General features: G+C 40.7%; 1 protein-coding gene and 1 pseudogene across 20 annotated transcripts in view; both read left to right on the top strand.

Moving 5' to 3' along the window:
• Positions 1-26,887, top strand: part of Ptk2 (PTK2 protein tyrosine kinase 2) — a 218,719-nt gene that overhangs the window by 6,001 nt on the left and 185,831 nt on the right. For 11 of the 20 annotated variants that reach the window (XM_030248328.1, XM_006520430.2, XM_006520434.3 and 8 more), the window contains one exon: positions 23,076-23,172. The exons of 2 other annotated variants lie outside the window; for them this stretch is intronic. The gene's annotated coding sequence lies outside the window, so the exon portion shown is untranslated. Of the gene's footprint in view, positions 1-23,075; positions 23,173-25,372; positions 25,477-25,939; positions 26,062-26,887 lie in introns of all 20 variants that reach the window. 7 more of the 20 variants (XR_003951347.1, XM_006520427.4, XM_030248319.1 and 4 more) reach the window with 3 other exon arrangements.
• Positions 9,582-10,328, top strand: Gm7908 (predicted gene 7908; annotated as a pseudogene).

Genomic DNA, 26,887 nt, shown 5'->3' with positions numbered 1-26,887 from the left:
AGGGCTGGGTTCAATCCTTAGCACTTCAGAAAACAAGATGAAAAAATAGAAGGATATGGGATGCCAGAAGCTCTAGGATAGTCTGTGTTCATCAACTGGATTTTTTTTTTTTCAAGGGCTTGACATATCCTACAGCCACGTACAGGAAAGTGGCAGTTACAAGTGTGCTGTGACCTGCTCACAGTTTTTCACTGCATGGATGCTATCCATGTGCAGTGTTTTGAGTCACAGGTGACAGTGTCCTCACTGATAAGAGAAACTAGCATTTGAGTACAGAATCTGTTCCTGATTTTTTGGTCAGGACCTCCCTTAGCCTTGCTGTACCTTGTAGAGGAAACTCAGAAGGTACACATTCCACCCAGCCTCTTCTAGGCCTCCCATTGATTTCAAGTGGTGACAGCAGGAAACAGTGCCTTCACCGAGAATCTTGTCAGACTGTGAATAATGCTTGAGCTTGCTGTCTGGGAGCTCAGATGGGCAATAAGGTTGTGAACTACAGCTTTAGAGCAGTTTGAAATGTTGGTTTTGAGTTGAGATGTGTGTATGCCAGTGAGTTTGCTCTCATTTTTTTCAGTCTTGGCTGTTTTTAGTATTTCTCAGAATCTTGAGAACACCTCAACTACGTTTTAATTTACCATGTTTTATGCTGAGACCACTTAAGTCTTTTGGTCTTGGCTTGGAATTTAAATGAACAATTTGCATGGAAAGAACAGGTTGTGTGGTTCCTGGGTGTGTAGCTTTTGGCAAATAGGATAGAATGTACATGTTGGTGCTTAAGGCAAAGTTTTAAATTCCCTGGTGGTTTTGTTTTGGTCCAAAATGTTGGCTGGCATTTACTAAGTCAGGGGGATTGCCAAGCCTTTGGGTGACTAATGAAGCAGTATTGTATAAATTGATTTTAAGTTTAGCTTTGAATTCATATAAATCATCCATCCATCTTTCCTCTTCCTTTGTCCTCTCTTTTCACTTATCTTCCTTTTTCTCCTCCTCTCTTCTCCTATGTCACCTATCTTCCCATTCTCTGTGCTGAGGTTGCAGGCACACTTGGTTTAGTACATTTGCTTTTGCCTTTTGGCCACATGTCACCTCTTTTTAGATAAAGAATCTGCACAGATGAAAATAAGTTACTCGCCTTTTATCTGTATGCCCTATGTAGCATGAAGTGCATCTGTTGAAGGGACTGTTGCAAGCTCAGTGGCAAGAGCTCTATTATTCTTCAGTATTCTTAAGTGATTCAGAGCTTCCTCACACACACTGTGGTGGTGGTTGGGAAAAGATGTGTGGCAGGGGTCTCTGTCAGTGTATTGGTACTTGGAGAATAAAGATAAAAGACCACCTGTCTGGAGGGAGTCTATCAGAAAGACTAGAGGACTTTGTTCTAAGTGACTTTTTAGAAAAAATATCAAGGTAGTTGCAGAGGTAGAGAAGGAGCAGAGATAATGGTCATGCAATCCCAAATTCAAGCAATGGGTGAGATATGAAATGCCTGTTTGTCTCTCTCATCAACTGTGAAATCAAAAATAACAAATGAGATAGCAAGAGAAACAAATCTGGAACAGTCTTTTTCTGTCTAAATTGATTCAGTGAAGTTGAGTTATAATTTACAGTCAGTAGTAGCCAATGGCCCCTGTTAATCTCAGACTGCCTGATCCAGAGAGCTTTTCAATAACTTTGAGTTAGTGGCTCTGTGCTTAAGTTCCTTTCCCCCACTGGCCATCCTTCCCTGGTGTCTTCTCTGCTCCTGGCTAACCTCTCTTCTGCACCCTTGCTGGGTTTCTGTGCTGTTACTGCTCTGAGGCTTCAAATAGTCGTTTCCTGGTAATAATGATGCTGTGCATCTTTTTATGCATTGGCTGTCTGCTGTGGCCTATAGTTTCAATTGGTTTCTGTCTTCTCTTCTCCTTTCTTTTTTTTTTTTTTTTGTTTGTTTGTTTGCTTGTTTTTTCGAGACAAGGTTTCTCTGTGTAGCCCTGGCTGGCCTGGAACTCACTTTGTAGACCAGGCTGGCCTGGAACTCTTAACCCCTGAGCCATCTCACCAGCCCCTCATAGAGCCATCTTGTCAGCTATTATTTTGAGTTATTTTATTTTTTGTTTCTTTTCTTTTTTTGTTTATGATGTAAGGTAAGCTATGAATCTAAGTGGTTTGTAGGACTCTTTTGAGGCTCAGAGGTAAAGATGGTGACTGAAGCTGTGGTGTGCCCACCATTGTCAGTGTTTTGTTTTGAGACAAGGTTTCTCTGGAAGGCCTGAAACTTACTAGGTAGACTAGTCTGGCCTCTTTGTGGATTATCATGCTTGCAAATGGCGTGTGTGTGTGTGTGTGTGTGTGTGTGTGTGTGTGTGTGTGTGTGTGTGTATTTCATTTACTAACCAGTCATGAAAGATGTGAAAACATTTTCAGTTTGTATTGATTTGTGTTCTAATTAATTGCCCCTAATGTCCCTACTTTTGGGTGTACTGCCAAGCAGAGCTGTGTAATGCTTTGGCTGGCAGAAATCCATATCACTCACTTTGAGGGGCTAAGGGGAGAGGAACCTGGTGGAGAGGATGAATGAGGAGCTAGAGCAAGAGCAAGCCGAGCAAGTGTTGGTGGCTGTGCACAGATTGACTGATGTATCTCCAGTTAACTTTCTAATAACCCAGAGGCAGCAGAAGCACAAACTACTGACAGGAAAGCTAAAGACCTCTGATAACTCATGTAAGTATATCCTGTTGCTTGGTAGTAAGGGTTGTTAGGGATGTGATGTCCTTTACTCTGAAGGAGGGTTCAGAAAGCTGGATTGCGGTTTAGATTCTGTAAAGTGGTAATGAAGGAGCAAACTGAGAACAGAAGAAAAACTGGGTTGCTTCCTGGGCAGCCCAGGGAGTGGCTGTTGGTCCTGGTGTACCGTTAGGTTTGGAATCTCAGCAAGCAACAAATAGGAGGCTTGGGCTGGAGAGATGGCTCAGTGGTTAAGAGCACTGACTACTCTTCCAGGGGTCCTGAGTTCAATTCCCAGCAACCACATGGTGGTCCACAACCATCTATAATAGGATCCAATGCTCTCTTCTGGTGTGTCTGAAGACAGCTAAAGTGTATACATAAAATAAATAAATGATTATTTAAAAAAAAAAACCAAATAGGCTCTGTACAAGGATATGCATTTGAATTGGAGAAACATCTCAAGATAGGACAGGTGCTAAATTAGGATTTTCAAATTTTAATTTCTATGTACATACATCACTTGTAGATCTTATTTTACTTGAGGCTCTAAATCAGCCTGTTTAAGGAGGTATCTGGCTTTTGTTTCAGTGGTATGGTCTTTATTGCAGCAGTAGAAACATAGCTAGAACAGTGCCTTAGCTATTGGCTTGTGGGTCCACCTTGTGAATAGCAAGATTTCTGTGGAAGGTCAGGGTGTTGAGGGGAATGTGGAAGTTGAATAACCATTGAGAATGCTTTGATAAAGGGCTCAATCTTGCAGCCCTTTGATCTTGGGTTCGGTTGTTGATTTTTCTCATTTACATTTCCTTGTTAGTTAAATGGGCCAAATAATAGAGCCCTAGGCTATTTGTTGAGAGAATTACATGATGCAGTCTGTGTCATACTCCAGGATGGTGTAGTGCTTAGCCTAATTAAATGCTTCTCAAAAGATAACAGTTATTAAAAATAAATGTTTACATTAAATTTTTCTAGTTTTCAAAGTACTCAGTTATCTGTACATCTTTGCCTGTTAAATTGCAGCTCAAAGAGAGTGGGAAATTTGCATTCTTCCAAGCTAGCCTGGGATACATGAGACCTGGTCTTAAAACTAACTCCTTCCCATGTTGCACAAAGACCCCAGAATGTTGTAACATTTTCTGTGGTTTCATCACCTTTGCCATCATCCCTATTTACTGTTCGATATTGCTGGCTCTTTGTGTTGAATTGGGTTGGTACTTAGATATATAGAAGAGGAGTTTGCTTTGGGAGCATATATGCTATAACATTGGTACTCCTGTTAAAATGAAACACAGTAATTCATGACACCTGCATCACCAGTGCCTAGCTCTTGGAGTGCAGAAGGGTGCTAATAAAGGAATGAGCTAATTGTGAGCAACCAGACTTCATTCCTGAACTCTGAAGTGTAAATTGCATGTAATTTTCATGTGAATGACACACTATTATCATTCCTTTAGTCTTGTAAAAGCTAATAACCATGGGTTGTACAGAGTCAGGTGAGGTTGGGTTGGCCTGCAGGTAGTGGTTTGCTGCTCTGGAATAGACAACACCCCATATACCTAGTGTGCAAAACCGTTTGTAAGTTGTTTTAAGTTAATAGAATTTTTCTTATATTTTTATCTGTTCCTGAAAGTATGTGTGCATTTTCCTGGCTGAAGCTGAGGTGTTAATATGCCCTGTTGGCTTTTGGACTCTATTCTACCTGTACTGAAGCTCAAAAGTTGATTCCTTAAGCTGGCGTTGTGTCAGCTTAGCTGGCATGTGAGGGTCATGCTGTGGGTGCAGCTGTCTTGCCTTTCAATAGCATTTGTTAATTAAGCTGTTTAATCTTTGTTGATTTCTCAAGGACTGACACAAAAAAGGGAAGACAATATATTTAGTTTGTAGTTATTCTAAAGCTATAGCCTAGTGGTATCCATTGTATGTTTCCCCATAAGAAGTAGCATTAACTTGAAAATTTTGTTAAGTGATGGGTTAGAAATTAAATCCCACCTTACTCCTATGTCAGACAACAGTAGTTGAAGACATTGTGCTTCATTAGTTTGTAGAGAGAGGTAGATCTGTAACAATGTGATGAGTAGTTTTATTTACTTGACACAGTCAAAAGTCTCAGGAAGGGGTGATCTAGATCAGGTTGGTTTATGGAAATGTCTATAGGGGATTGTCTCAAGTTGTGGGAAGACCCATCTCACTGTGGGTGGCACCGTTGCCTGGGTTAAGAGTAGAGAAAATAAGCTGAGCAATAAGCAAATATGCATTCATTCTCTTTCTCTGCTCTTGTTTTTGAATATGACTATTTCAATTCCTGCTTTGACTTTCTGACTTCAGGGGCACTGTAACCAGGAACTGTAAGCTGAGTAAACCCTTTCCCCCCTCAGTTTCTTTTTGTCAGGACATTCTTTCACAGCAGCAGACGTGAAACTAGGACCAACAGGAAAAACATTCTTCATTTTTTTTCTTTTCTTTCTTTCTTTTTTTTTTTTTAAGATTTACTTATTATTATATCTAAGTACACTGTAGCTGTCTTCAGATGCACCAGAAGAGGGCGTCAGATCTCATTATGGGTGGTTGTGAGCCACCACGTGGTTGCTGGGATTTGAACTCAGGACCTTCGGAAGAGCAGTCGGTGCTCTTAACCACTGAGCCATCTCTCCAGCCCCATTCCTCATTTTCCTAAGATCTCACTCTGTAGCTTAAGCTGGCCTCACTCTAGCTGAAGCTAGTTCTAAACACCTGACCCTATTGCTTCCATCTAGCTGAGGCTAGTCCTAAACACCTGATCCTATTGCTTCCACCTCCAAAGTACAGAGGTACATGTTAGCCATTACTCCTGGCCAAAAAAAAAGTGTTTCTGAGAACTATAGACCTGAGTTTAAGTAAGTACTCTGCTCAATCTCCCTCCCTTCCTCCCTCCCTCCTTCCCTCTCTCCATCTCTCTGTCTCTGTGTCTCTGTCCCCTCATCCCCAATCCCCCACCCCAAAGACAGGGTTTTCCTGTGTAGTTCTGACTGTCCTGGAACTCATTCTATAAACCACTAGTCTCAAACTCAGAGATCTACCTGCCTCTGCCTCCTGAGTGCTCGGATTAAAGGTGTGCATCATTACTGCCGGGTTGTCTAAACACTTCTTGGCTTGGAGTCTGATTTTCAGTAAGTTAATTTGGTTCCTGTTCATTCAAGACCTTTTCTGTACAGCATTTATTTTTATTTTTATTTTTATTTTTTTTCTGAGACAGGGTTTCTCTGTGTAGCCCTGGCTGTCCTGGCACTCACTTTGTAGACCAGGCTGGCCTCGAACTCAGAAATCCGCCTGCCTCTGCCTCCCGAGTGCTGGGATTAAAGGCGTGTGCCACCACGCCCGGCTGTACAGCATTTATGATGCCAGATTTTGAAGTTACTGTGTAATTACTCTATGAAGTGATATGTAAATAAAGTTAGTGTCTTTTCCCCACTTAGTATTTTACTGCTAAAGATTCGTTCTTCTCCCCTTTTGGGTTTTGCCAGCTTGTTCTTGAGGTGGTTTATTAGTTAATTCATTTGCAGAATGTTTGTTAAAAGCAGTTTTGTGCCTGGAACAGGAGTTGTCCTGAAGGTATATCTGTAAGAAGTGAGACCAGAACAGCTTAGTGGCCAGTTTGTGTGATGTGTACAGTGGCTGTGTAACAGCAATGTGCTCAGGGAAACCTATAGGTGGTGTCTGGGCTCAAGGCTTGACAGATTACTCATTCTTTGTAGGCAGCATATAGCTTATTACATTATTCTTTTCACCACTGTGTATCCCTATTAAAAAACAGATAAACAAACAACAAAAAAATCCCTTCAAACGTGAAAAATGCTTGAACCAGGAACAGTACAGAAATGGACTAGGTCATATGGGGAAATTAGTCCCCTTGAGAGAGGTATTGGGGAACACATGGAAGTGTGAGAAGTTGGATGTTGTGGATCGAAAATTTTAGTCATGTTTGGAGTAGTACAGGTTGGGTTGGGTTGGATTGAGAAGAAGCTTCTATCAGACAGGAACAGAGCAGTTTGCAGTTGATTTTGATGGGAACTTTGGGTGCCAGAGTGACAGGAACAAACAGATTTATATGTTAGGATGGTTCCACTGGAGTCACAGGGCTCATAAGGAAGGGGGAAGGACCCACACTTTGTCATCATCCTCATAGAGTAAGTAGCTGCTCTGCTATGGCTTAGCTAGCAAGACAAAGGGAGCAAACAAAGTTGAGCTCTGATAATGTTCTTACAGCATTCTAATTATGTTGTCCAGAAAAAGCCCTTAATTAGGGAGACAATGGAGGATTGATTGATTTTTTTTGGTTTTCCGAGATAGGGTTTCTCTGTATAGCCCTGGCTGTCCTGGAACTCACTTTGTAGACCAGATCAGCCTCAAACTCAGAAATCTGCCTGCCTCTGCCTCCCGAGTGCTGGGATCAAAGGCGTGAGCCACCAAGCCTGGCTGGAGGATTGTTTTTTTTTTTTAAAGATTTATTATTTATTATATGTAAGTACACTGTAGCTGTCTTCAGACACTCCAGAAGAGGGAGTCAGATCTCGTTATGGATGGTTGTGAGCCACCATGTGGTTGCTGGGATTTGAACTCCAGACCTTCGGAAGAGCAGTTGGGTGCTTTACCTGCTGAGCCATCTCACCAGCCCTGGAGGATTGATTTTAAAGCCTGTTTGTGCAAGCTCTGACCATGAAAAGAAAGTCAAGGTTCCAATGGTCCAGGGGTCAGCAGGGCCTGCCTGGTCCTCTCTTTGGTACTAGTTTATGAAGTTCTCTGGCTCCTTTCCCCTATCCAGTGAACTGTCATCTGTTGCTTTGAGTCAGGCATACTCTCTTCTAGAACCATGAAAACTCCTAAAACTTAAGCAAAACTGTGTATGAATAAGTGGATTCCTGTCCCCCAAGATTCAACAGGATGGAGGCCAGAGAAGAGATGTGACCTTCCTTGGTCTTAGGCTGTACTTAACTGACACACTGGAATGATATCTATAAGGAAAGAGCAGCAGTTAGTTACATTTAAAATAGCCATCTGTATGCAGCCCAACCTGTCAGGTAAACTTGTACACATTGTGTCCTGGGAGCATCAAGTAGCAATTAAAATTTTTTTTTTCTTTTCCTAAATTCACTTTGGGCTCCTACTCTTAAAGGTGAATGCATAAAAGGACCCAGCTTGGGTGCCTCCAAGGCCAGCCAGGTTTTTGGGACTTTGATTGGACTGTCATATCTTCAGCATGTGGCTTAACATTAGACTAAGCTAAAGGTTATAAAGACTGTTAAGTGTAGTTTAATTCTAATTAGGTTCTCCAGAAAAAGGCCTTAATTTAATTAGGGAGACAATGGAGGATTGATTTTACATGGAAGGGAGGAAGTTTTTACATGGCTGTGAGATAGTGTCTCTTTTGGAGTGCTATGCCGAGTTCTTGGATTAAGTTAGGAGTGAGATATAAAACAGCACATTTGTGATGTCCTAGTGAGCACTTACCTTAGAGCAGGGCAGTAGGGCAACTGTGGGCTGATTGTTGAGATACAAGCTGTTTCAGGTACTAGATTGGAACACAGATCATAGCTGGACCTGCAGAAATGTGAGATATCTGATGTACCTGTGGAAGAATTTAGGGAGGAGATATTAGAGATGGACTATCTCAAACTCTGACTCATATTAGGGGCAAAGAGTCATGAGTGACGGAGATAGAATAAATGATTGAATGACATAGACGTCACAGTAGACCTGGATGGTTTCAGATGTTATCCCCAGATTTTGGGCCTAGGCTTAGTTGTGACTTCAGCGATCACAAAAAGTTGACATTCTGCTTAGTTCGATGGAAAATTAATTTGCATTTTGCTTTCTATGGAAGAAGAAACATTACTTATAGGAAGTAATACACATGAGCCAGGGGGCTGAAGTAACATCCTTTAAATTGATACTGTCTATGTGGAAGCTATTTTTGACAGTTCAGGATTAATTCTGTGTTTGGCAAAGAGTTGGTGTCTTTGATTTCATCTGTCCTAGAACTTTGCTTTTTGCTAGTTTATAGGAAAACATTCTAACTTTTCTAGTTTTTTAAAAACTATTTTCTATTAGATATTTTCTTCATTTACATTTCAAATGCTATCCCAAAAGTCCCCTATACACTCCCAACTTTTCTAGTTTTATTTTGTCCCTCAGTATCCAAATTACTGTAGGTAGACTAGAATTGTGGAGATAGATTTAATGTTAGGGTCCAGAGCTCTTTCTTGTGAGTTCAGGTGAATTAGGCAATGTGAATTAGGGGGGAATTGCTCAGATATTCTTGTTCTGGCCTTGAACTCAGAAATCCGCCTGCCTCTGCCTCCCGAGTGCTGGGATTAAAAGTGTGCGCCACCACACCTGGCTGCTCAGATATTCTTAATTGTTCATTTGCAGCTCAGCCAGAGCCTGTTAGTGGTGAGATGGGTATGACACAGTTTGTGAAATGCACTTTCCTGGAAAACTCAGAGAGGAGATTGGAATCATGGCTACTGTTGGCAGTAAATTTACAGAAGTAAATGTAAGAGTTAGTTGCTGAACTCATTTCCTCCAATTCCTGACACTGATTTCCACATTATCTTGAAGGCATGAGGATTGACAAGACATTATATATTCCCTATTGTTTTGTCTTTAGTTGTGTGTTTGTGGGCATGTACTATGTGGCTGTCAAAGGACAACTTTATGGAGTAGATTCTTTTCACCTTTATATGGGCTCCACTCCAAGAATTGAACTCAGGTCACCAAGCTTGCGCCTTTAGTTGCTGAGCCATCTTTCTGATCCTAATTTCCTGTTTAAAAATAAAACAAACAGCAGTTGGGTCTGAGGTGCAGGCGCGAGGAGAGCGGTGCTGCGGGCGCTTGACATGGCGGCGACTGCAGCGACCAAGGGGAATGGGGGCGGTAGTGGCCAAGCCGGGGCTGGCGACAGCAGCGGCGCCCAGAAGAAGAAGGGCCCTGGGCCTGTGGCCACGGTGTACCTGGTCATCTACAATGTGGTGATGACTCGGGGTGGTTGGTGATAGCAGTTGGGCTGGTGATAGCATACCTGGCTAAGGGGAGCTACCATAGCCTTTATTATTCAATAGAAAGGCCTTTGAAGTTCTTCCAAACAGGAGCCTTACTGGAGATTTTACATTGTGCTATAGGGATTGTGTCATCTTCTGTTGTCCTGACTTCTTTCCAGGTGATGTCAAGAGTTTTCCTAATATGGGCAGTGACACATAGTGTCAAAGAGGTGCAGAGTGAAGACAGTGTACTTCTGTTTGTCATTGCCTGGACAATCACGGAAATTATCCGTTACTCCTTTTACACATTCAGTCTATTAAACCATCTGCCTTACATCATCAAATGGGCCAGGTACACACTTTTCATCGTGCTGTACCCAATGGGAGTGACAAGAGAGCTCCTCACAATATACGCAGCTCTGCCCTTTGTCTGGCAGGCCGGCCTGTACTCCATCAGCTTACCTAACAAATACCTAATCCTTTGATTACCATGCATTCCTGATTCTGATCATGATCTCCTACATTCCACTGTTCCCCCAGTTGTACTTCCACATGATACACCAGAGAAGAAAGGTCCTTTCTCACACCGAAGAACATAAGAAGTTTGAGTAGCGCTCCACACCACCCCAAACCAGACTTTGCAATGATCAAAATATGCTGCAGACTTTTTAAGTTCCCAGTAAGAACTATTTTTAAAATATTAAATATAAAACAAAATAAAAAACCAAAATCCAGTGTCACACAGGCCTGGGATTTTATAAAAAAATAAAAATAAAAAGATTAAAAATGCAAAAAAACAAAAAACAAAAAACAAAGACCCCAAAATGATTTCTGATTCACTTATCTGACTATCAAGTTTAAAGGCTCTTCATGAAGGGCTCTAGTGCTAAGAGCTGGGGACTGTTGAGTAAGAATAGCTTCCTGTCCTTTCGGGCTCATAAGTGGTTTAGAGAATAGCATAGTTGGTACTTACTGTTGGGGGAATGAAAAGCAGTATGTACACTGCAGCCAGCCTTAGATTGTTACATTTCATGCCTGCTGTAGTATCAAGTCCTGCATTACATTTTATTTTCATATGTGTTTTGACTTTGTTTTTTGAGACAGGATGTCACTGCGTGATCCTGATTGGGCTGGAACTCATAGAGATCCATCTGCCTCTTCCTCCTGAGTGCTAAGACTAAAGGCATGCATCACTATGCCTGGCAGTCTTTTGTTTGTTTGTTTGTTTGCTTGTTTGTTTTTGAGACAGCTCTCACTTTGTAGCAGTGCTGGCTTCCAACCCTTGTAGTCTTTCTGTCTGAGCTTCTTGAGTCTTGGGTATGCACTACTCTTCTTAGCTAATGATTTTAAATGAACATCCCTGCATTGTAAGAATATTGGTCTAGTGCTGTGCATTGTAAAATTTGGAGGTTCTCCAACACCACAGATTAAATTATTTGTAAGAACTATTCACAAAGCTAAAGAAGAAGAAGGAGGAGGAGGAGGAGGAGGAGGAGAAGGAAGGAGAAGAAGGAGAAGGAAAAGGAGAAGGAAACAAATCTGGGTCCTTAGAGTTTTAAAATTTGAGCCTTGACTGGCTGTGTACTGTACTAAGAAGGTGCAGGGTTATTTTGTAATATACCATTTATTATATCAAAAGGATAACAGACTAAAATCAGGAATGGAAAGCATACAGGGAGAGTCCAGAAGAGACCTGTGTGAGATCCTTCTGCTCTCCTAATGGACTCTGTGGTCAGTGCTTGTTCATTCATATCAGTATGTGGCAATACACATGGAATTGCCTGTCTTAGACGCCTATCTGAGATCTGGTGCCCAGGTTTCCTTTGGGGAAGCAGGTCATAAAGTCTGGCACTAGTATGACTTACCATTTCAGACAGCAGGCCTGGAATGCTGCCTGCCCTTCAAGATCCTCAGGCAGACAGATACCTTTTTTTTCCTTTAAATTTAAGCTGTGTGGGTTTTAACAAACCCACACATAGCATGGGTTTTAACATATTCATGCTACTGAGTCCTACAAGATCATACTATGGCTTTCCAGAGTCCTTTGCAGTCTATACATTGCTCCCTCCCGGTCAGGCCTGGTCACTGCCTGTCTGGTTTGTCTTTCCAACAGTGCAGTGGAATCAGAACTTTAACACTTTAACAAACAGTCCCCCCCCTTTTGTTTTTTTTTTTTGTTTTTGTTTTTGTTTTTGGACAGTGTCTCACTATGTAGCCCTGGCTGGCCCAGAACTCAGAGAGTGGAAGATCTGCCTGTCTGTCTCCTGACTTCTGGGATTAAAATTGTGTGCCACCAGATAAAGACAGCTTTTCCAGGCAGGAGATTCTCAGATCTTAATGTTCTCTCTTAGTAGTTAGGCAAAGGCTCCAACCTTTCTTTGGACAAAATAATCCTTTATGGGCATGAGAGATGGCTCAGGGGTTAAGAGCATTGACAGCTATTCTGAGGACCCAGGTTCAATTCTCAGCATTCCCATAGTGGCTTATAACTGTTATTTTAGTTCCAGGAGATTCGAGCCTCCTTTCTGGCTTCTGTGGGTACCAGGCCTGCAAGTAATGCACAGACAAATATGCAGGCAAAATTACCGTGCCCCCCACCCCCATACACAGACACCCCTATATATAGCCCCACACCCCCATACACAGACATCCCCCATACACAGACACCCCCCCCACAGACACCCCCATATGCAGTCCCCCACACCCATACACAGACAGTTCTTCAGTGCATGAGACCTAGAGAAGCAAATTATTTTTGTTATTAAAGAATCAGTTTCTTTTTGATAGAGAATATGTCATATCTATGTGTAGTGTCATTTAAAGTGAAGCTACTGTGTAGAGTGATGCACAATTCTAGTTCCACATACTAGAGGTTAAGGCAGTATGATTGCTTGGGACCAGATTAGGCAACAGAATGATATTCTACCTCAAAACAAGCAAACACCAAAATAAAACCTCCAGAAAATGAAAACATTACATTTTTAAAAACACAAGTGAGCATGACTCTTATCTTAAGTGTGTCTGTCATTTTTGACATCTGTCCTATAAATCTTTTAGGGATTTAAATAGAGAACAGGCATCATGCTGAGAAATAGATCATTTTTTTCTTTCTTTTTTTTTTTTTTTTTTTTTTTTGTTTTGGAGTTGTAAAACATTTTGGCAGGTTGTAATGTGATAACTCAATAGGTAAAAATTATCCAGCATAAATGTAAAAGAGAAACATGTCAGCACTACCTGTAGAAGATGCTGTTGGATTCATTTCTGTGAACAGAGGTAGAGGCTCATTATGATATGGGTGTGGACTTGCATCAAAGGACAGTTGCTGGGCAGTTCAGCAGGAAGAATGTTATTTGCTGACAAGGTTGATAGGGAATAAGAGAAAGAGAAGAGTCAAGGGTGGCATTGTTGGCTTTGGGCCTTAGCATCTAAATAGGGAGGAGACCGTAAACTGAGGTAGTGAACTGTAAAGGTTGTTATTCATTCATTTATTTTGAGACAGGGTCTTACTTATCTTTGAGACATCTGTTGAACATTTTGTCCACTCATCTTTTATTAACAATGCTTCTCCCTAAGAAGATGGTCTTTGGGCTGGTGAGATGGCTCAGTGGGTAAGAGCACTGACTGCTCTTCCAAAGGTCCTGAGTTCAAATCCCAGCAACCACATGGTGGCTCACAACCACCTGTAATGAGATCTGATGCCCTCTTCTGGTGCGTCTGAAGACAACTACAGTGTACTTACGTATAATAATAAAATAAATCTTAAAAAAAAAAAAGAAAAAGATGGTCTTTATAGATGGAGTTAGTTTTTCAGGTTTAGTCAGGAAAATAGAAACTACCTTAGACTTATTTTAAATATATGGAATTAGGTCTCCCTTGATAGAGGCGATAATACCAGGGAATGAGTACTTTCCAGGAGTGTCTCTAGGGTTAGTCATGCTGGGCACTCAGCCACTACTGGTTGCCATGGTTTCTTGGGTATTTCTCAGAGGCTGCTGGGAATTTTTAGAGGCTACATAAGGTCTTGGTTTTATAATTTCCTTTCTATACACTGACCAACCTAAGCACAGAATTTTCTTTCGTCAAACCAGTCTTGCAAAAGTTTCTTTCTCTGTTATTTCTCTCAGTGATTTATAGAAAGTGGGAGTTTTTTAGGATATGGCTCTCATTCATGTCTCAATGCTGTAAGTGGTGAAGCATTGATGTAGGGCTGACAGCCAGTCATTTGGTTTTACAGATAGGGTTCAGAAGAGAAGTCTGAGATGGAGTAAGCATGCTTGTAGCATGTCAAGTAGTAATGCCTAGGAGGCAGGCAGAGATAGGGATGGAAGGATAGAGCCTTATGGAGCTCTAGAACTGATTTTGGGAGAAGAGGAGGGGCTGCTTGAAGGATGGAAAGAAGCCTAGAGAAGATGACAGACTGAATAACATCTTTTGGGCTTAGTTATAGTCTTTAGTAATCTTGAGTGGGACTGAGTAATTATGGTTGGACTGAAGAGATACATGGAAGAAAGTTTGTGATGTTGAGCATATTGTGTGTGTACATATTTATGGGATTATTTGTGTCACAACTGCTGTAATATCTTTGGGATAGTTCTTTTTGGTTTTTCGAGACAGGGTTTCTCTGTATTGCCCTGGCTGTCCTGGAACTCACTGTAGACCAGGATGGCCTCCAACTCAGAAATCCTGCTGCCTCTGCCTCCCAAGTGCAGGGATTAAAGGCGTGCACCACCACTGCCCAGCTGGATAGTTCTTTTTTTTTTTTTTAAATTTATTTATTATGTGTAAGTACACTGTAGCTGTCTTCAGACACTCCAGAAGAGAGAGTCAGATCTCGTTACGGATGGTTGTGAGCCACCATGTGGTTACTGGGATTTGAACTCCGGACCTTTGGAAGAGCAGTCGGGTGCTCTTACCCACTAAGCCATCTCACCAGCCCCAGCTGGATAGTTCTTATATTTACAGTATTATAGGACTGACTTGTCTGGACATCCTTTGCTGAGGGAATTGAGTTTCTCTGGTTCTTCCTAGGCAGAGTGCATTTGAGTATCTCCCATGGTTTGAATATCATGGTAGAAGATTATGAATTATTATTTAAATTTTGTGATCTGCTGGTGGTCTGAATTCCAGTCTTCCTGGAGTCACTGCTGCTGTTTAATTTTCCATAAAAAGTAGCTTTTTTAGTCATTCTATCCATTCTGTATTTGCTTTTCAAGGAAGTGTCAGGTGGAGCCTGTTTACCTGTTTACTTTGACCTGGAGCCCTTTGTTTTATATGCTGTTCCACTGCCTAGTGCTGGTCTCCAGTTTCAGCAAGACCTTGATGCCCAAATGACAGGTGTGTGTCCCTTGATGATGCAACTGTATCAACCTCCCCAGTTGATATAGGAGATCCTCTAGGTTACTTGTTAAATCTGATCCTTAAGTATATCCTTTTGATGTCTCTTTTCATAAGGCTTTCTTTGGTATCTTTCTCAGATACATCACATCACCCTTATCATATATTGTGACAGCAATTAGGTCTTCTAAATATGCTCGAAAAGTGGCCTTTCTTGTCTTCAACATACTGTGTGTGTTAATTACTTCAGTATGAAGTTTCTTTTCCTTTCTTCTTTTAAGAACTAGGGATCAAACCTAGGGTTTTGTGGGTGCTTGGTATCATACCCCAGCTTCCCTTTTACCTTTTATTTTGACATAAGTTCTTGCAGGGTTGTTCAGACTAGTCCTGAACTCCTGATTCTCCTGCCTTCACTTTCTAAGCACTGGGATTAGTCATTTGCTATCACATTTTGAATTTTAAATAATTGTGCCCCAGCCTCTCAAGTAACGGGTTACTGTTGTGTCCACTAGTCCTGCCAGGGAGGGTTTCTTTACTTGAAGTGCAGAGTGGAGCTGTGGTGGATAGATCAGTCAAAAAGCCAGATTCCATATAAACCTCTAATGTTAGAACTTGGCTGTCTGAGGCAGGATTGATAGTGCAAGGCTAGCCTGGTCTACATAGTGAGTTTAAAGCCAGTTTGTGCTGTAAAGTGAAACTGTTTTTGTTTGTTTGTTTGTTTGTTTTGTTTTGTTTTGTTTTGTTTTTTAAAGCTGGTGGTGGCACATCTGATCCCAGCACTTTTGGGGCACAGAGGCATTCAGTTCTCTGTGAGTTTGAGGACATCTTGGTCTACAGAGCAGGTTCCAGGACAGCCAGGGCTACAGAGAAATTCTGTCTTGAAAAAATCAAACACCAACCAACCCACCCACCCACTCACTCACCCACTTACCCACTCACCCATCCAAGAGAAAAAAAGAATCAGGTTAGACCAACACGTGGGTCCTTCTTCCAGATTTGAACCCTCTTTAAAGTAATTTCCTTCCTCACATATTATGTGGACATTTTCATAACTCTTATAAATTAATAGATTTAGTTCTTAGTTTGTGGATAGTCATAAATAAAACCTATTGCTTTTAGGGCAGAATCTTCCTTGTTTTGCGCAAGAGGAGCTCCTAATCTTAGTTGCTTCCTGACTCTCCTCATTACTCTGAGGATTAGAAAGCAGTTTCTATGTCGCTGGTTCTGCATACAGAATGAACATCTTTTTGTTAATACTCCCTTTTCAGAAGTCAGTAAGTTCATGGCTTCTTTTTCTGGCTTAGGGTATTTGGTCAATGGCTCAGTATCAATTGTACAGCAGCCCTGTACTAACCCTGACATATGATGAATGACACACCGTATTCTGACCATGGCAAGTTCCACATTCTAGTAATACAATATTTTTGGCTAGGAGCTAATTTTGAAATATAAAGAACTTTTGGTTTGCCCAGGTGATTTTTATAATTGCGCCAATATTGATTTTGGGGTTGGGAGTGGGTTCAGATAAGGTTTCACAGTATGTTCCAGACTGGCCTAGAACTCCCTTTGTAGACTAGGCTGACTTTGAACTCACGGAGACCCATCTGCCTATGCCTCCTGAATGCTGGAAGTAAAGGTGTGTGCCACCATGATTGGTCATTCCAACATTCTTGATTTGTTGTTGTGGTGTTTTGTTTGTTTAGTTGTTTGTTTAGGACATTACCTCTGATCTATGTTCTTGCAGAAATAGGTTACAGCTAGTCTAAGTATAGAAGTTGGTAGACTAAGCTAAAAGATAAGTCCCTTTGAAGTAGTAGTTTGTTTTTGGACAATGGAGAGTGTTACAAATTGAAGCAGAATAGAAAGGAAAAATGATGGAAACATGAGGAAAGATTGGCTAAAAGTCAAGGATTTTGATAACAATTGATAAAAAAAACCAAACTGATGGCAGGATTATCTACTGTCCTAGTTTCATTTTTGTTGCTTTGATAAAAATACCACACCAAAAAAAAAAAAATGAGTCTGTTAAATGCATTAAAGAGGGCCTGGAGAGATGGCTTAGTGGTTAAGAGCACTGACTGCTCTACCAGAGGTCCTAAGTTCAATTCCCAGCAACCACATGGTGGCTCACTACCATCTGTAATGGGATCTGATGCCCTCTTCTGGTGTGTCTGAAGACAGCTACAGTGTACTCATACAGATAAAATTAAATCTTTATTTTAAAAAAATGCATTAAAAATAGTCTCAGAAGCACCAAAATTTGTTAGTGTCATATTAAGTTAATTTGACCAAGAGTGAACAAATTTGAATTCTCCACTTCTTTCCCTGTCTTCCATCTGTCTATAGTTGTGGTTTCTGTCCTGTCTGTACTCTATTGTGTGAGTTTGAATCCATGCCTGCCTGAATGCTGTCTTGTGAACTTGTCCCTGATAAAGGACTTTGCTATTTCTTTTATTAAACAGCACAGAAAGTTTCACATGGAAAGGAATGAGGGTTAGTTTACAAAAATCTTTAACAGAGTTTTATAGGAGATGTTGAAAATTTACTGATTTCCACTGATCCAGATAACAATGTTGTAATCACTGCAAACAGACTATATCCATGCTGCTTTCAACGCTTATGGTGGGTATTTATCGTAATTACTTTGGACTCATTTGCTGTTTTCAGCAAATTATTACCATAAAACAAACACACACACATACACACACACACACATACACACACACACACACACACACACACACACACACAAACACACAACTCTGGGTCAGGGACTAGGAACAGTAAATAACTTAAAATTAAACCTATGTATTACCTTATGTTGTAAAAATTAATTATATGGAAAATCCAAGGCAAACAATGTTCGTTGTTACACTGTTCTCTTAAAAGCAAAGTAAATAGTCTATGTATACACAGCAGGATAGTAGTCTTAAGTGATCTGAAAGTGTATTATTAGTTTGTGCTGTGAGGTTGAATAGACGTTCCAGTCTCTTAGAATGTAAAAGAGTGTTTTATAATACTGTATTTACCACAAAAAAGCAATTTGGAGGAAAAGGGTTTATTTTAATTCACATTTGTATGCATGTATGTTTGTGCACTATCCACAGAGACTGGAAGAGAACATCAGATCCCCTGGAACTGGAGTTACAGGTGGTTGTGAGCTGCCATGTGGGTGCTGGGAATTGAACTTGGGTTCTTAGGAAGAACAGTCAGGGCTCAGCCATTTCTCCATTTCATATTTGTTTTAATAGAAATGTTAATATGGCTTATATAGGGATTCAGAATAGCAGTGTAAATATGAGTGCTAAGAAATCAGTGCTTGTATCTTTTAATTTCTTCCTTGTTTATCATGTGACCTTGGGTAATTTGCTGATATTGTTAAGACTTAACTTTCCTTCTGTGTAAAATGTAAATAGTGTTAGTGAGCTGAACGTGCCAACTCTTTGGACATGTGACTACAGCATGGTGGACACTTGTAGTAGTGAGTGATGGATGGTAGGAACACTCTGTCTGGGCTGGATTACACGTTAGAGCAGGAAGCTTTTGAAGCATGGTAGCAATAGCAAAAACGTATGTATGAGAGTAGAGTTTTAAGGACTCTGCCTATCTGCTTGTATCAATCTTAAAATATATTTGTTATGCTAAAAGGATAGGAGTCTCATTTTACAGATGGCTTTGGAAAGTTGAAAATATATTTCATTTCATAATAAGTCAGGTTTCAGTTTTTCTTTATCTATCTGGAGCAAATGTAAGTATCTTAATTATACAGTTTGTAGACTATCTACTTTAGGCCCTGTTTGAACTAGTTCATGCTGACATTTTTATCAGTTTCATAGCTTATATTCTTTAAAAAAAAAACATCTTTATTGATTTTTTGTGACTTTCCTATCCTTACCCCAGTCCCACTCATCTCCCTGTCCCTTTGTAGCTACTCTCCATTCTTGTAGCCCACCCCGCAAAATAAAAGAATAAAACAAAAAAGGGGAAGCTGTAATGTGTCACAGTGTGTTCCTTTTGTCCACACATTTATTCACAAATGTTGATTGCAACAAGTCATTGATTTGATTCAGGGCCTCTGGCTTCTGCTACTGAAGTCTCACTGTGACTGCTCTAGGATAGCCTGTTGTTGCCCTGTGTCATGGAGATCCTGCAGCTTTGGATTTGCAGGACTGCCCTTTCACCATATCCTAGCAGTTTATAGCTGGGGTAGATGTTGGGGTGGGCCAACTCAAAGCCCTGAATTTCATCTCAGCTCCAAACTCCGTCTCTGTAACTCCTTCCATGGGTGTTTTGTTCCCAAATCTAAGGAGGGGCATAGTGTCCACACTTCAGTCTTCATTCTCCTTGAGTTTCATGTGTTTAGCAAATTATATCTTATATCTTGGGTATCCTAGGTTTGGGGCTAATATCCACTTATCAGTGAATACATATTGTGTGAGTTTCTTTGTGAATGTGTTACCTCACTCAGGATGATGCCCTCCAGGTCCATCCATTTGGCTAGGAATTTCATAAATTCATTCTTTTTAATAGCTGAGTAGTACTCCATTGTGTAGATGTACCACATTTTCTGTATCCATTCCTCTGTTGAGGGGCATCTAGGTTCTTTCCAGCTTCTGGCTATTATAAATAAGGCTGCTATGAACATAGTGGAGCATGTGTCCTTCTTACCTGTTGCCAGGGATCCACCCCATAATCAGCATCCAAACGCTGACACCATTGCATACACTAGCAAGATTTTATTGAAAGGACGCAGATGTAGCTGTCTCTTGTGAGACTATGCCGGGGCCCAGCAAACACAGAAGTGGATGCTCACAGTCAGCTAATGGATGGATCATAGGGCTCCCAATGGAGGAGCTAGAGAAAGTAGCCAAGGAGCTAAAGGGATCTGCAACCCTATAGGTGGAACAACATTATGAGCTAACCAGTACCCCGGAGCTCTTGACTCTAGCTGCATATATATCAAAAGATGGCCTAGTCGGCCATCACTGGAAAGAGAGGCCCATTGGACTTGCAAACTTTATATGCCCCAGTACAGGGGAATACCAGGGCCAAAAAGGGGGAGTGGGTGGGCAGGGGAGTGGGGGTGGGTGGATATGGGGGACTTTTGGTATAGCATTGGAAATGTAAATGAGTTAAATACCTAATAAAAAATGGAAAAAAAAAAAAAAAAAAAAAAAAAGCCCTGAATTTGGGCCTGGGTGGTAGCTGAGTTTGTCTGCCCTATCTAGCTCACCTAGTGCTGCAGCCAGCAAAGGGTAGGGCTAGTTCTCCTGCTCTCATGCCCTTGGGGTCAGCTCACCTCCGTCCCCCAACACACCAGGACCAGCTCTACTGTGCCGTCTAGGTGAGGTGCAGGCACTCTTCTGAATGCCAAAACCAGTGAGGGGGGGGCACCCTCACTGTGCAGCTTTGGACATTAACATGGTCTTACCCTGCAACTCAGACCAGGAACATTGCATGGCCTTTGGTGGTGATAGGGGCCATGGACTTTGACACAGACTCCTGCTGCATGGCCACAGACCCATACATGGCCCTCAGTGGCAGTGTCAGGGCAGGCTATTCACATCAGTCTGCTCTTCTTCACCTTCTTCCTCCAGGTCCACCTTTCTTCATAGTGCTTAAACTGCTTCTTTTTCTCTTCCACCTGTCCATCACATACTTGCACATTGTAGTGCCTCCACTGTGGGCACGCCTCTGGGTGACTTTCATCTGCCTGAGCAACATGGTGATGGGCAGGCCTCTCCTGGTCTATACTTTTAAATATGACTGGATTACGAAACAGAACATAATGTATCTTAAATTACCCCTTGCTAAAATAGTAATCAGTGGGCTTAGTGCTGCTAGATATTAATGCTTAATATCTGCTCACTGTATATTATAAAATAGTTATGGGGCTGAAGAGATGTTAAAGTGACTAAGAGCAGTGTTCATCCAAAGGACCTGGGTTTGATTCCCAGCATCTACATGGAGCCTCACAACAGTCTGTACCTGCAGTTCTAAGGGATACAACATTTTCTTCTGGCCTTGGGTAGCAGGCATGCATGTGGTGCACACACATGCATTCAGGCAGAACACTCATAAAATAAATAGCTTTTTGTAGAAGAGGAAAAATAAATATTAAAAACTTAAGGCACAAAGCCAGTATAACTGATTACTTATTACTCTGAGATAGAAGTTAAATTGAAAGAGCTACAGTAACAGTGAAGGAGAATAGTTTTGGAGTGTGCACAATGTTACTTGAGTTATGTCTTTGACAATGGGTTTGGGAAAGGTTGTATTTTGATTATCACTTTTTAAAAAAGAGTTAATACTTTATGCATGTTTTGCTTGCATATTTGTCTGTGTACCACTCGTGAGCAGTGTCTGTGGTAACCAGAATAGGGCCTCTGAGCCCCCAGAACTGTAGTTACAGATAGTTGTTGGTGGACATAGGGTGCTAGGAATGGAACCTGGACCTCTGAAAGAGTATGCTCATAATTGCTGAGCCATCTCTTTAGTGCCTGAACATTAGATCATTTTTAAAAAATTTAAAGAGTATTTTTTATGTTGAATGAGTCACATAAGTTTTTTGAGACCTTCATCCAAGTATATGATATATTTTGATCAAATTTATTTGTTTCTTCCCTCTCCTTTCATTTTTCTCTCATAACTTATAGTGTACTTTTTTTCTTAAAAACCATTTAATGTTGAAAGTATATGCATTAGTGTAAGACCAGCCATGGGTGCAGGCAGCAGTCTTTTAGGGGCAAGGTAGAGGTAGTGGACAGCTGTAGAAAACATTATTTGCTGGACATGACTGCATTGTTGCACACATGAACTGTTGTATACTGTACCTGTATATAGAAGATCATGCAAGCTAGAATCCTAGTATAGATGGTGGAGACACTTATGCAAAGACATTCTATATCTTTGTTTCATGATGGTAGAGTCCTGCCTCTAGGTTACTGAAAGTTTGTGTCTTTTCTGTTTCCTCCAAGTTACCCTATGTCCATTCTGGCCTCCCTTCGCTGTGTTTGTCTCTCTCTCTTGATTAGAGGCCTTTCTCACATCCTTGTGATGAACTCAGGACTTCTTAGGGAAGCTTTAAGTATATATGCTTTGCATCAGGATATTTTGTATGGCCTTTTGTCAGGGAGTTCTGTGTTGGTGTCTTTAGTTTTACCTGTTAGGCTAACAGTTTCCTGCAGGGAAAAGATATGATGCCAGATTCTGGTACTTGATTGCCTTGTGTTGTGGGAGCTGGAGTTGTTGACTTACCATTCCTCTGTGTGAAAGCTACTCAGCTTTTTCCAGAGACTGGCTCTTGGTCTGCTCTCAGGTGGGTAGAGGGGACCAGATGGAGGCAGGCTACTAGGGCTGGCACTGTAACACTCTGTCACCTCACTCAGTGCCGCTGCTTCTGAGACTTTTTTTACTCTGCCATGAAAATGGAATTGGTACTTCAACTTTTCAGTTCCTGGCCTAAAGTCTGCTAAATCATTGGCTGTGCTTCCTTCCCATTTTAAATTTGTCTCTCTTCTGTCCAGAATATTGTCCCTCCTTCAGTATATCTATTTGTTTTGATGTTTATCTTAGCCTTTTCAGTTCCCCAGTTCCCACTCCTTTTAGATCTCACATATTTGTATTTGATTTTTGAACTTTATCTCTTTAGCATAGTTTTAGTGGGAACAAGCAGGTTTGTGTGTTGTTGCTTATCTTCAACTTTGCCATCATTTCAGCAGGTTATGCTTGCTGATTGCCTAATAGTTTTCAGTTACTTGTATGCATCCTTTTTACTGGATGCTGGTTTGCAAATAGCTTCTATGTGTTTATCTTTGTTCATTCATTGTCTAGCACTTTATATGTTAGATACGAGGATAACATGCTCAAGAGGGTGAGCATGGTAAGACTTTATAAGAGGAGTAAAATGGACTGATGGTTAAGCTTAGTGTTAGAACACTTACCCAGCAGCTCTGTTGAATAAATAAGTAAATAGCAGTGAAATAAAGATGTTTATGTATGTGCACATTCTGTCTCTTCCAGGTCTCTGGGCTACAATGTAAAGAGGAAACAGATACTAGGAATATTTTTTAGAACAGCTATTTGATTTCTTCTCAAAGTCACTGCTGCCTTCTGAGTTGTGAGTATATTTCTCTTGTTTATGCCTTGGTGTTGCCTTTTGTTTTTTCTTTCCCTTGTCCACAGCCTCTGATATATAGTAGCAACAGCAGAACATAAATGATTGGTAGGGTCAGAGAAGACTTGTAAGTTGTATGTTGATTCTTTATATATTTTAATATTAGCATTATGATATTGGTTGTTCAAAGAGTAGTGCTTGGAAAACACTGGACATGGTAAACACTCTGAACTATAGTTACTTATTAACTAATTACAGCCACTTTAGGAACAAGATCTGCTGTTCTCTGTGTCACATTTATATAAACTCAAACAGAAGTTAATGGTTTCTAAGTTATAAGTGTTGGTATTAGGTTCATATTTTTTATAGCTTTAGAAGCATGTTCCTTACTGGTATTTTATTCTCATGAATACTGACTTCAGATTTTGGTCTCATGTTTTATTTATTTATTTGTTTGTTTGTTTGTTTTTTTGGAGACAGGGTTTCTCTCTGTAGCCCTAGCTGTCCTGGAACTAACTATAGATCAGGCTGGCCTCGAACTCAAAGATCCCAAGTGCTGGGATTAAAGGCGTGCGCTACCACTGCCCAGCTCATGGATTATTTATAATAGTTCTATTTACCTTGGGGAATATATCCTGTACCCCCAAGTGGCTGCCTGAAACTACAGATAGGATCAGACTACATATATGTTATATATGCTTTTTCCTATGCACTCAAGCAAACATGTGTGGTCATGCCCATCTTTTTAACATGGGTGCTGGAATCCAAACTCAGGTTCTTAGCAATTGATCTTTACCTGCTAAGTACCAGCCCTACTTTAAGTTATTTTCTTCTACCTAAACCTAGTTTCTCATCTGACCTAGAGGTTTATTTAAGATTTTCTCCTAGGAGATTGTTAGGAAGAAACTTTAAGGTACATCTAATATGTAGTCAACACTCAGTGTCATTAGTAGTTGTATTAGTTAGGCTCATTATTCCTGTGTAGAAACATCATGACCAAAAGCAGCTCTAGGAGGAAAGGGTTTATTTTACTTTTTCTTACTGCAGTTCATCATTGGATACCAAGGCAGGAACTCACATGAGACAGGAACTTGGAGCTGATCCACAGACCATGGAGGGATGTTGCTTACTGGCTTGCTCTCATGGCTTGTTCAGCCTGCTTTATGGTAGAACCTAGGATCACCAGCCCAGGGATGACACTATCTGCAATGGGCTGGGCCTTCCTCCATCAATCACTTATGAAGAAAATGCCCTTTAAGTTGGGCATAGTGAGACAAACCTATAAGCCCAACACTAGGGAACCAGAGGCAGGCATATCTCTGTGAGTTTGAGAGCAGTTTGGTCTACATAGTTGAGACCCTGTCTCAATTTTAAAAAAGAAAGATAGAAAATAACCCATCCGGCTTGCCTGCTTGCAACCCGATCTTGTGGAGGCAGTTTCTCAACTGAGGTTCCTTCCTCTCAGATGACTTTAGTTTGTGACATAAAATTAGCCACAAAGGCAGTTATTCAAGGTGGTATTTTCTACAGTGCAAACAGTGGGATTAATCTTGAAAGAGATTACTTGACTTGCAAATTGTTAAAATTGTTTGGCTTCTTCACATTGGGGAGATTATAGACTTTTGAAAGTTCCTAAGTTTGTCTTATTCTTAGAGCCTACTTTCTGGTAGATCTGGTAATAATCCAAGGACAAAGATGGTGATAAGAGATCCAAACTCTTCTCGGGTTGGCATCAGTGAATATTTGTTTTTATTTTTTAATAGAAAATTTACATTTATCTCTTTTGTGTGTATATGTGTATGGGGGTACATGTGGAGATCAGAGGACAACTTGTTGAAGTTGGTTCTCTCCTTTTCATGTAGGTCTTAAGGAATGAACTCAGGTTATCAGACTTGGTAACAAGTGCCTTTACCCAGTGAGCCATCTTGCCTCTGAAAACATTTGTTTTAGCAAACTTAAACTTCATGGAGTTCAAATGATTGACAGTTTATTAAGTGTGATACTGGCAAGGGTTTCTAGAGTAGAGGTTCTTCCTCTGTCTCTTCCATTTCCATATGAGGGTTAGTTCACTTTACTCCTCAGTTATTTCTTGTCTCCTGAAATCAGTTTTCTTTCTTTGTATTAAAGAAAATTTCCCATGCATGCAGTTTCAGCTTTCTAGTCTAGGTGTAGAGGTCTCTAATCTCAATTCTGTTTTTTCCAGTTCCTCTTGCTCCTGTGAGTAAGGGGAGGAATCTGTTCTATGTCTGCCTGTGCCAGATGTGAGAGCTCTGTGTCATCTGTGGTATCATGCCTGTTTGACCCAAGGTTAGTTTTCATTCCTGCTGAATGAAGAGTTCTTTGTTTATTATGGTGTGTGTGTGTGAGTGTGGACTCAAGAGCAGGCGCGCATGCATACATGTGTGCACATGTCCACTCATTCGGTGTAGGTCAGGACAACATTGGTAGCCAGTTCTTTCCTTATACATGTGGTTTCTGGGGATCAGACTTAGGTCATGAGCTTTAATGACAAGTACTCTTATATGCTGAGCCATCTCATTGGCTCCAGGCATATTGGTGGGGTTTTTTCCTCTTTTATTTTAAGATTTATTTATTTTATGTATGTATGCGGTCTTCAGACACACCAGAAGAGGGCTTTGGATCCCATTACAGATGGTTGTGAGCCACAATGTGGTTGCTGGAAATTGAACTCAGGACCTCTGGAAGAGGAGCAGTCTTACTTGCTGAGCCATCTCTCCAGCCCCTGTTTTTTGTTTTTTGTTTTTTTCAGACAAGGTCTCACTATGAAGCACTGACTGACCTGGAACTTGTTATGTAGACTAGGCTGGTTTATAACCCAAGAGATCTTCCTGACCACGCCTAGGAATGAAGTTTTTAAATTCTTGTCATAAAGTAAGTTTTGTTTTGTTAGATGATGATGATGATGATTTGTGCATGTGTGTGAGAGAGACTATGAATATGAATATGAATATGAATGAATGAGAATATGCAAATGAAACTTTGTAGCAGAATCGGCTCCAAAACAGGAGCAGAGCTGTTCATAAATTGAGCTGTAAGAGTCATTCATTATTTATTATGTTTATTTATTTGTGTGTATGTGTGTATGTATATACGTATGTATGTGTGTATATATGAGTTGTTTCTCTCCTTTCATTATGTGTTCCAGAGATTGCACTTGGGTCGTCAAATGTGTGCAGTAAGCACTTTTATCTATTGAGCCATCTTACCAGTCTAATCCAGATCTTTGTCTTTTGGTGACTCTTCCTTATTATTACAGATGTACTTACTTGTTTTTCTGTTAGAAGTCTTTAGAGGAGTAGAACTCATTAGTCTACATTTTGATCATGAAGCCACTGAGGGCTTTGGAGATTGTGTTGATATTATGTAAGGATTTAAAAGTAACCTTTTTTTAAAAAAAAGATTTATTTATTTTATTTATGAGTACATTATAGCTGACTTCAGACACACCAGAAGAGGGTATCAGATCCTATTACAGATGGTTGTGAGCCACCATGTGGTTGCTGGGAATTGAACTCAGGAACTTTGGAAGAACCGCTGAGCCATCTCTCTAGCCCCAAAAGTAACTTTTATTAGCTAGATGTAATTGTTGTCTTGGAGGCTTAGGTTTAACTCAGCTGCTCTGGTCCAAACTCTTCTCTAAGATGACTGATTCAAACTGGCTTCTCTTGGCTTCTGACTGAATTGCTCTGTTTGGTCT

Source organism: Mus musculus, chromosome 15, assembly GCF_000001635.26.
Source record: "Mus musculus strain C57BL/6J chromosome 15, GRCm38.p6 C57BL/6J".
NCBI lineage: Eukaryota > Metazoa > Chordata > Mammalia > Rodentia > Muridae > Mus > Mus musculus.
The sequence above is the reverse complement of the archived record's forward strand: the minus strand, read 5'-3'. Positions and strand labels throughout refer to the sequence as shown.